The sequence below is a fragment of the Pan troglodytes genome, chromosome 9 (genome assembly GCF_028858775.2).
Source record: "Pan troglodytes isolate AG18354 chromosome 9, NHGRI_mPanTro3-v2.0_pri, whole genome shotgun sequence".
In the NCBI taxonomy this organism is placed as follows: Eukaryota; Metazoa; Chordata; class Mammalia; order Primates; family Hominidae; genus Pan; species Pan troglodytes.
The window spans coordinates 22,676,936-22,688,280 of NC_072407.2; positions in this window are offsets into that span (position 1 = coordinate 22,676,936).

Below are 11,345 nucleotides of genomic sequence, written 5' to 3' on the forward strand. Positions count from 1 at the left end.
TCCCAAATTGCTGGGATTATAGGCATGAGCCACCGTGCCCAGCCCATCCAGTTAAATTGGAAAGACATACACCAAAAATCATTTGTTGTTTATCTGAAATTCAACTTTAGGTGTCTTGTATTTATCTGGCAACTCTAGAAGTGTTGGAATTCCAGCTACAACATTACATTTAGAGAGTGTGAAAAGCATATTAAAGGGTTGAAAGAACAAGTAGTGGGTGTATTTAGGAGAATGCTAGGAAATAAAGGTCAGAAAAGTAAGTGAAGGTCGGGCGAGGTGGCTGACACCTGTAATCCCAACACTTTGGGAGGCCGAGGCAGGCGGATTGCCTGAGGTCAGGAGTTCGAGAACAGCCTGGCCAACATGGCAAAACCCTGTCTCTACAAAAATACAAAAATTTGCTGGGCATGGCGGTGGGCGCCTGTAGTCCCAGCTACTTGGGAGGTTGAGGCAGCAGAATCGTTTGAACCCGGGAGATGGAGGTTGCAGTGAGCCGAGATCATACCACTGCACTCCAGCCTGGGTGACAGTGAGACTCTGGGCATGAGGAAGGACAGGTGAGTGTGATACTTCAGGATACTTGGTGATGAAGAAAAGGCGAGTGATATGCAATAACCAGGGTGGTGGGTAGAGGCTGTTGGTAAAAAGGTAAACTCGGGTAGTGTGAACCAGAAAGAATGGAATGAACTGGGTCTTTGCCAACCGCAGGTCCAGGCTCTGCTGTGGAAGGGCTGTGTGTCCTTAGGCAAGTTTCTGTTTTGTACTTTTTGATGTATGGCACAGTATTTGAATATAAGGTTTGATGTAAAAAATTTTCAAACAAAAAAATAACATAAAGCTCCCATCAGCCTCCCTCAATCTCATCTCCCTCCCTAGAGGATATTACCATATAAAGTTGCTGAGTGTGCTTCTGAGATGTTCGTGTACACAAAATTATGCCTAATGTACAATATATAATGTACATATATAAATGTACTATATATCTGTAGGATACATAGAACATATAATATTAGCATATCAATATAAATCTAGGATATGTATCTTTGAAAACATGTAACTTGGTTGTGTGTCCTTGGTTTATTTATAGAAATACACACACATACATATGTATATGTGCTGTGGGCTGAATTGTGGTCCCCTCAAAATTCATGTATTGAAACCCTAACCCTAACCCCCAATGTGAATATATTTGGAGACAGGGCCTCTGAAGAGGTAATTAAAGCCGGGCATGATGGCTCATATCTGTAATCCCAGCACTTTGGGAGGCTGAGGCAGGCTGATCACTGGAGGTCAGGAGTTTGAGACCAGCTTGGCCAACATGGTAAAACCCCATCTGTACTAAAAATACAAAAATTAGCCAGGCATGTAGTCCCAGCTACATGGGAGGCTGAGGCACAAGGATCGCTTGAACCTGGGAAGTAAAGGTTGCAGTGAGCTGAAATGGCGCCACTGCACACTCCGGCCTGGGTGACAGAGCAAGACTACATCTCTAAAAAAATAATAATAAATAGAGGGGCAATTAAGGGCCGGGTGTGGTGGTTTATGCCTGTAATCCCAGCACTTTGGGAGGCCAAGGTGGGTAGATCACCCAACATCAGGAGTTCGAGACCAGCCTGGCCAACATGGTGAAAACCCATCTCTACTAAAAACTAAAAAATTAGCCAGGCATGGTGGTGCACACCTGTAGTCCCAGCTACTCAGGAGGCTGAGGCAGGAGAATTGCTTGAACTTGGGAGGTAGAGGTTGCAGTGAGCCAACATCACCTCACTGCACTCCATCCAGTCTGGGCCACAGAGCCAGACTTCGTCTTAAAAAAAAAAAGGAAAAAAAAAGAGGTAATTAAGGTTAAATGAGGTCATTGGGATGGGGCCCTGATCCAATAGACCTGGAGCCCTTATTGGAAAAGGAAGAGACACCAGAGTTGCACATGCCCAGAGAAGAGGCCATGTGAGGACACAATGAGAAAACAGCAATTTGTAAGCCAAGCAAAGAGGTCTCAGAAGAAACCAACCATGCTGACACTTTAATCGTAGACTTGTAGCCTCCAGAACTGTGAGAAAGTAAATTTTTGTTATTTAAGCCACTGGACTGTGGTATTTTGTTATGGCAGCCATAGCAGATTCAGACAATATGTAACTTGGGTTTTCTCTTGTTTCAATTTAAAATATGTCTTATAGCTGTTTTCACGTCAGTACAAATTGATCTACTTTGTTTTGTATAACTACTGCATCATATCATATTCCATACTTTTTTTTTGTTTTTTTTTGTTTTTGTTTTTGTTTTTTTTTGAGATGGAGTCTGGCTCTGTCACCCAAGCTGAAGTGCAGTGGAAGGATCTCGGCTCACTGGAACCTCAGCCTTCTGGGTTCAAGCGATTCTTCCACCTCAGCCTCCCGAGTAGCTGGGATTATAGGCGGCCCCCAACACGCTCGGCTAACTTTTGCATTATTAGTAGAGATGAGGTTTAACCATGTTGGCCAGCTGGTCTCAAACTCCTGACCTCAAGTGATCCACCGGCCTCGACCTCCCAGAGTGCTGGGATTACAGGCGTGAGCCACTGTGCCTGGCCCAGAGTATGTATTTAACATAGTTTATTTAACCACAGGACTATTAATGAATTGTAAGGCTGCTTAAAAATGTTTATTATCATGAACAATGCTGCCATGAATGTCCTTGCACATGCTTTTTTGTGCAAATACTGATCATGTTTCCCTGTGTTAGATATTTAGATACTTAGAAATTGGATTGGGGGGATGAAGGTATGTACATTTCAAATTTTAATAGCTACTACCAAGTTGTCCTCCAAAAAGGGCATACCAATTTAGATTCCCACCAACAATATATTGGAGCTATTGGAGCACCCTTTTCTCTATACTTCATCAGATCTGGATATTATTAAACTTAAATTTTTGTCAATTTCATGGGTGAAAAATATCTCGTTGTTTATTTTGCATATCCTTGATTACCAGCTAGCATCTTTTCTTATGCTACTTGATAATTTTTTGGGCTTTTTTCTTCTTTAAATTGTTCACATCTGCAGTGGGTATTTTGATTTCTTTGGCATCAATCTCACTGTCTCTCCCATCATACGGCAGAAATTCCATCTGGGTGGGATGGACCCCATTCCCAAACTCTAGGGTAGCACCACCAACCCCTGGCTATAACCTAATTAATATAATTTAATCACCATTTCCCATGATTAAGTCAAAGAAACTATTCCATCCAAGCCTAAATCAGGCAGGAACAACATATCCCTCAAACAGTAGACATAATGCCTAGGGTCTACAATCCTTTTTAAGGGAATAAAAAATGTTTTAATTCCGTTTTTTTTTTTTTTTTTTTTTTTTTTTTGAGATGGAGTCTTGCTCAGTGGCCAGGCTGGAGTACAGTGGCACGATCTTGGCTTACTGCAACCTCCTCCTACCAGGTTCAAGCAATTCTCCTGCCTCAGCCTCCCAAGTAGCTGGAGTTACAGGCTCATGCCACGACGCCCAACTAAATTTTGTACTTTTAGTAGAGACAGGGTTTCACCATGTTGGCCAGGATGGTCTCCATCTCTTGACCTTGTGATCCTCCCGCCTCAGCCTCCCAGAGTGCTGGGATTACAGGCATAAGCCACCATACCCTGCCTAAAAACTTTTTTTTCTTTATGGTTTGACTCTGGGCAAACCTATTTTATTTTTTACTAAGTATGTCAACAAAAACAGTTAAACTCTGTAAAATATCTGAAGATATTTATTCTGTGCCAAACACGAGTGACCATGGCCCATGATGACACAGTCCTCAGGAGGTCCTCAGAACATGTGCCCAAGGTGGTCGGGGTACAGCTTGATTTTATACATTTTAGGGAGGCATGAGACATCAATCAAATACATTTGAGAAATACATTGGTTTGGTCCAGAAAGACAGGACAATTTGAAGTGGGCAGAGGGTGGGGAAGTGGGGAGACAGTGCTTCCAGGCTATAGGTAAATTTAAACATTTTCTGGTTTACAGTTGGTTGAGTGGGCCAGGCATGGTAGCTCACGCCTGTAATCCCAGTACTTTTGGAGGCTGAGGCAGGCGGATAAATTGAGGTCAGGAGTTTGAGCCTGGCCAACATGGTGAAATCCCGTTGCCACTAAAAATACAAAAATTAGCTGGGATTATCGCTGGATATGGTGGCACACGCCTGTAATCCCAGCTACTTTGGAGGTTGAGGCAGGAGAATCACTTGAACCCGGGAGGCAGAGGTTGCAGTGAGCCAAGACTGTGCCACTGCACTTCAGCCCGGGTGACAGAGCAAGACTCTGTCTCAAAAAAACAAAACAAAAAAACAAAAACAAAAAACACCCAAAAAAATTCGAAACAAACAAAAAACTTATTTTTAGGAGTATTCTATCCCTCCCCACCCTATATTCCCCAGGTTGCCACCTCAGAGGCAACCATTCTCAAGTCCTCTTGATGCTTCCCTCTTATTCAAATTTGACATGTCTAAATAGTATCTTTATTGTTTGCTATGTCTTGATTTTGCAGTCTTATTAATTGATTTATTTTAGAGATGAGGTCTTGCTCTGTCACCCAGGCTGGAGTGCAGTGGTGCAGTCATGGCTGCAGCTTCAAAGTCCTGGGCTCAAGCGATCCTGCCACCTCAGCTGCCACAATAGTTGGGACTCGATGGATGACATCTCACTGTGCTAGATAAGGATGTAGCTTTCTCATTCCATCCCTGCCTACCCTACTCCTGTAATCTCTCAACATAGATAATACCACAGTGTTTTAGAAAGACAGTAGTCCACATGTACAGTATTCTTATGTAACTATTGTTTACTGTTGAGGCACATAGTATACTACAAACATGTCTCCTTTTATGTACAACTCATTTTCTTAGAATCAATAATTGCCTTGTTTATTCACTTGTCGGTTTTCATGGACCTGCTGCTAATTTTCTCCACATGTTAAACATTTCTGTCACATGCCTAGCAATAACATTTCCTTTTTTTTTTTTTTTTTTTTGAGAGACAGAGTCTTGCTCTGTTGCCCAGGCTGGAGTGCAGTGGCACGATCTTGGCTCACTGCAACCCCTGCCTCCCACGTTCAAGCTATTCTCCTGCTTCAGCCTCCCTCCTGAGTAGCTGGTAGCTGGGATTATAGGTACCTGCCACCATGCCCAGCTAATTTTTTTTTTTTTTTTTGGTAGAGGCAGGGTTTTACTATATGGTTGGCCAGGCTGGTCTCGAACTGCTGACCTCAAGTGATCTGCCTGCCTAGGCCTCCCAAAGTGCTGGGATTATGGGCATGAGCCACTGCACCCGGCCCCCACTGAACTAATAATTATCGTGAGTGTGGAGTTTATCATTTCCATGCATGTGTTTATACTTTTACTACATAGTATTCTTTAGGTTTAAATTAGTTTGAGTTAGGGCCAGGTACAGTGGCTCACTCCTGTAATCTCAGCACTTTAGACAGTTGAGGTGGGTGGATCACTTGAAGTCAGCAGTTTGAGACCAGCCTGACCAACATGGTCTCAACATTTCCGTCTCAACTAAAAATACAAAAATTAGCCAGGTGTGGTGGTGGGAGCCTGTAATGCCAGCTACTTGGGAGGCTGAGGTAGGAGAATCGCCTGAACACAGGAGACAGCAGTTGTAGTGAGCCGAGATTTGGCTGCTGCACTCCAGCCTGGGCGTCAGAGTAAGACCCTGTTTCAAAAAAATAAAAATTAGTTTGAGTTAGGTTTTCTATTGTTTGCAATTAAAGTAAGGATACAATACTTTTTGAAGAGGAAAAGGAGGAAGAGGAGGAGGGAGAGGAGGAGGAGAAGGAGGAAGAGGAGAAGAAGGGGGAGGAGGAAAAGGAATTCAGTAGGACTGAAGTGCAGAGATGTTGAGCGCCATGAAGCATGAGAAGGGTCCTTTGGACTGAGATTTGTAGTTAATTGTTGATTTCCTAGACAGTAGTTTCAGTAGAGTATGGGAGGGGGCAGTGCAGAGCCCAGGTTACAAGGGGAGAAGAGTGTCAGGCCTCTGAGCCCAAGCTAAGCCATCATATCCCCTGTGACCTGCACGTATACATCCAGATCGCCTGAAGCAACTGGCGATCCACAAAAGAAGTGAAAATAGCCTTAACTGATGACATTCCACCATTGTGATTTGTTTCTGCCCCACCCTAACTGATCAATGTACTTTGTAATCTCCCCACCCTTAAGAAGGTTATTTGTAATTCTCCCCACCCTTGAGAATGTACTTTGTGAGATCCATCCCCTGCCCGCAAAACACTGTTCCTAACTCGACCACCTATCCCAAAACCTATGAGAACTAATGATAATCCACCACCCTTTGCTGACTCTCTTTTCGGACTCAGCCCACCTGAACCCAGGTGAAATAACAGCCATGTTGCTCACACAAGGCCTGTTTGGTGGTCTCTTCACACGGACACATGAAACATTTGGTGCCGAAGACCCGGGTCAGCGGGACTCCTTCGGAAGACCAGTCCCCTGTCCTCACCCTCACTCCGTGAAGAGATCCACCTACGACCTCGGGTCCTCAGACCAACCAGCCCAAGGAATATCTCACCGATTTTAAATTGGGTAAGCGGCCGATTTTTACTCTCTTCTCCAACTTCTCTCACTATCCTTCAACCTCTTTCTCCTTTCAATCTTGGCGCCACCCTTCAATCTCTCCCTTCTCTTATTTTCAATTCCTTTCATTTTCTGGTAGAGACAAAGGAGACACATTTTATCCGTGGACGCAAAACTCCGGCGCCAGTCATGGACTCGGGAAGGCAGCCTTCCCTTGGTGTTTAATCATTGCGGGGACGCCTCTCTGATGATTCACCCACGTTCCATTGGTGTCTGATCTCTATGGGGACGCCTGCCTTGGTCATTCACCCACATTCCCTTGGTGGCAAGTCAATTGTGGGGACACCTGCTTTGGCTGCTCGCCCACGTTGCAGCCCAGGGCTGCTCCCCATCCCCCCTCTCCGTGTCTCTACCCTTCTCTTTAAACTTGCCTCCTTCACTATAGGCAACCTTCCACCCTCCATTCCTACTTCTTCTCCCTTAGCCTGTGTTCTCAAGAACTTAAAACCTCTTCAACTCTCACCTGACCTAAAATCTAAGCATCTTATTTTCTTCTGCAACACCGCTTGGCCCCAATACAAACTTGACAATGGTTCTAAATGGCCAGAAAACAGCACTTTTGATTTTTCCATCCTACGAGACCTAGATATTTTTTGTCAAAAAATGGGCAAATGATCTGAGGTGCCTGACATCCAGGCATTCTTTTACACGTTGGTCCCTTCCGAGTCTCTGCTCCCATTGAGACGCGTCCCAAATCTTTCTTCTTTCTCTCCTGTCTGTTCCTTCAGTCTCCACCCCAAGCTCTGAGTCCCGTGAATCCTTCTTTTCTACGGACTCATCTGACCTCTCTCCTTCTCCCCAGGCTGCTCCTCACCAGGCCAAGCCAGGTCCCAATTCTTCCTCAGCCTCTGCTCCCCCACCCTATAATCTTTCTATCACCTCCCCTCCTCACACCCAGTCTGGCTTACAGTTTCGTTCCACAACTAGCCCTCCCCCACCTGTCCAACAATTTCCTCTTAAAGAGGTGGCTGGAGCTAAAGGCATAGTCAAGGTTAATGCTCCTTTTTTCTTTATCTGACCTCTTCCAAATCAGTTAGCATTTAGGCTCTTTTTCATCAAATATAAAAACCCAGTTCATGGTCCATTTGGCAACAACCCTTAGACACTTTACTGATCTAGACCCCAGAGGAAGGCCCCCAGAGGAAGGCCGTCTTATTCTCAATATGCATTTTATTACCCAATCTGCTCCCAATATTAGAAAAAGCTCCAAAAATTAGATTCCAACCCTCAAACCTCACAACAGGACTTAACCTCGCCTTCAAGGTGTACTGTAATACAGTAGAGGCAGCCAAGTAGCAATGTATTTCTGAGTTGCAACCCCTTGCCTCCACTGTGAGACAAACCCCAGCCACATCTCTAACACAAAGAACTTTCAGATGCCTGAACCACAGCTGCCAGGGGTTCCTCCAGAACCTCCTCCCCCAGGAGCTTGCTGCAAGTGCCGGAAATCTGGCCACTGGGCCAAGGAATGCCCGCAGCCTGCGATTCCTCCTAAGATGTGTCCCATCTGTGTGGGACCCCACTGAAAATCAGACTGTCCAACTCACCCAGCAGCCACTCCCAGAGCCCCTGGAACTCTGGCCCAAGGCTGTCTGACTGACTCCTTCCCAGATCTTCTTGACTTAGCGGCTGAAGAGTGATGCTGCCCAATCGCCTCGGAAACTTCCTGAACTATCACGGACGCCGAGCTTCAGGTAAATCTCACAGTGGAGGGTAAGTCCGTACCCTTCTTAATCAATAGGGAGGCTACCCACTCCACATTACCTTCTTTTCAAGGGCCTGTTTCCTTTGCCTCCATAACTGTTGTGGGTATCGACGGCCAGGCTTCTGAACCTCTTAAAACTCCCCAACTCTGGTGCCAACTTAGACAATACTCTTTTAAGCACTCCTTTTTAGTTATCCCCACCTGCCCAGTTCCCTTTTTTGGTCGAGACGTTTTAACTAAATTATCTGCCTCCCTGACTATTCCTGGACTACAGCCACATCTCATTGCCACCCTTCTTCCCAACCCAAAGCCTCCTTCGCGTCTTCCTCTCGTATCCCCCAACCTTAATCCACAAGTATAGGATACCTCTACTCCCTCCTTGGCGACAAATGATGCACTCCTTACCATCCCATTAAAACCTAATCACCCTTACCCTGCTCAATGCCAATATCCCATCCCACAGCACGCTTTAAAGGGATTAAAGCCTGTTATCACTTGCCTGTTACAGCATGGCCTTTTAAAGGCTATAAACTCTCCTTACAATTCCCCCATTTTACCTGTCCAAAAACCGGACAAGCCTTACAGGTTAGTTCAGGATCTGTGCCTTATCAACCAAATTGTCTTACCTATCCGCCCCATTGTGCCAAAGCCATATACTCTCCTATGCTCAATACCTCCCTCCACAACCCCTCCATAACCCATTATTCTGTTCTGGATCTCAAACATGCTTTCTTTACTATTCCTTTGCACCCTTCATCCCAGCCTCTCGTCGCTTTCACTTGGACTGACCCTGACACCCATCAGGCTCAGCAAATTACCTGGGCTGTACTGCCGCAAGCCTTCGTCGACAGCCCCCATTACTTCAGTCAAGCCCAAATTTCTTCCTCATCCATTACCTATCTCGACATGATTCTTCATGAAAACACGTGCTCTCCCTGCTGATCGTGTCCAGCTAATCTCCCAAACCCCAGCCCCTTCTACAAAACTACAACTCCTTTCCTTACTGGGCATGGTAGGATACTTTCGCCTTTAGATACCTGGTTTTGCCATCCTAACAAAACCATTATATAAACTCACAAAACCCAACCTAGCTAACTCCATAGCTCCTAAATCCTTTCACCACTCCTCTTTCTGTTCCTTAAAAACAGCCCTAGAAGCTGCCCCCACGCTGGCTTTCCCAACTCATCCCAACCCCTTTCATTACATAGAGCCAAAGTACAGGGCTGTGTGGTAAAAATTCTTACACAAGAGCCGGGACCATGCCCTGTAGGCTTTTTGTCCAAACAATTTGACCTTACTGTTTTAGTCTGGCCATCATGTCTCTGTGCAGTGGCTGCTGCCACCCTAATACTTTCAGACACCGTCAAAATCACAAACTATGCTCAACTCACTCTCTACAGTCTCATAACTTCCAAAATCTATTTTCTTCCTCACACCTGACACATATACTTTCTGCCCCCCAGCTCCTTCAGCTGTACTCACTCTTTGTTGAGTCTCCCACAGTTACCATTTTTCCTGGCCTGGACTTCAATCCAGCCTCTCTCATTATTCCTGATACCACACCTGACCCCCATAACTGCATCTCTCTGATACACCTGATGTTCACTCCATTTCCCCAGATTTCCTTTTTTCCTGTTCCTCACCCTGATCACACTTGGTTTATTGATGGCAGTTCCACCAGGACTAATCACCACATACCAGCAAAGGCAGGCTATGCTATAGTATATTCCACATCTGTCATTGAGGCTACTGCTCTGCCCCCCTCCACTACCTCTCAGCAAGCCGAACTCATTGCCTTAATTCGAACCCTCACTCTTGCAAAAGGACTAGGCATCAATATTTATACTGACTCTAAATATGCCTTCCATATCCTGCACCACTTTGCTGTTATATGGGCTGAAAGAGATTTCCTTACTACACAAGGTCCTCCATCATTAATGCCTCTTTAATAAAAACTCTTCTCAAGGCCGCTTTACTTCCAAAGGAAGCTGGAGTCTTACACTGCAAGCGCCATCAAAAGGCATCAGATCCCATCACTCAGGGCAACGCTTATGCTGATAAGGTAGCTAAAAAAGCAGCTAGAATTCCAACTTCTGTCCCTCACGGCCAGTTTTTCTCCTTCTCATCTGGTCACTCCCACCTACTCCTCCATTGAAACTTCCACCTGTCAGTCTCTTCCCACACAAGGCAAATGGTTCTTGGACCAAGGAAAATACCTCCTTCCAGCCTCACAGGCCCATTCTATTCTATCATCATTTCATAACCTCTTCCATGTAGGTTATAAGCCACTAGCCCGCCTCTTAGAATCTCTCATTTCCTTTCCATTGTGGAAATCTATCCTCAAGGAAATCACTTCTTAGTTGTTCCATCTGCTATTCTACTACTTCTCAGGGATTGTTCAGGCCCCCTCCCTTCCCTATACATCAAGCTCGTGGAGTTGCCCCCACCCAGGACTGGCAAATTGACTTTACTCACATGCTCAAGTCAGGAAACTAAAATACCTCCTGGTCTAGGTAGACACTTTCACTGGATGGGTAGAGGCCTTCCCCACAGGGTCTGAGAAGGCCACCGCGGTCAATTCTTCCCTTCTGTCAGACGTAATTCCTCAGTTTGGCCTTCCCACCTCAGTTTGGCCTTCCCACCTCAGTTTCTCAGGCTCTTGGTATTCAGTGGCACCTGGTTTTACCTCAAACTGCCACCCTTAAGTCTCTCTTTAAGTGGATAGAAGATCTTCAGTGACAAAGTACACTCCAATACTTTCACCCTGATGAAGTCCTATTCTTTACTTTTATACTCACTCTTATTCTGGTTCCCGTTCTTATTCCACCCTCTACCTCTCCCAGCTATCTCCACCACACTATCAATCTCACTCTCTCCTAGCCATTTCTAATCCTTCTTTAACAAACAGTTGCTGGCTTTGCATTTCTCTTTCCTCCAAAATTGCTGAGGCCTCAATTTACTCACTGCTGAAAAAGGAGGACTTTGTATATTTTTAAATGAAGAGTGTTGTTTTTACCTAAAT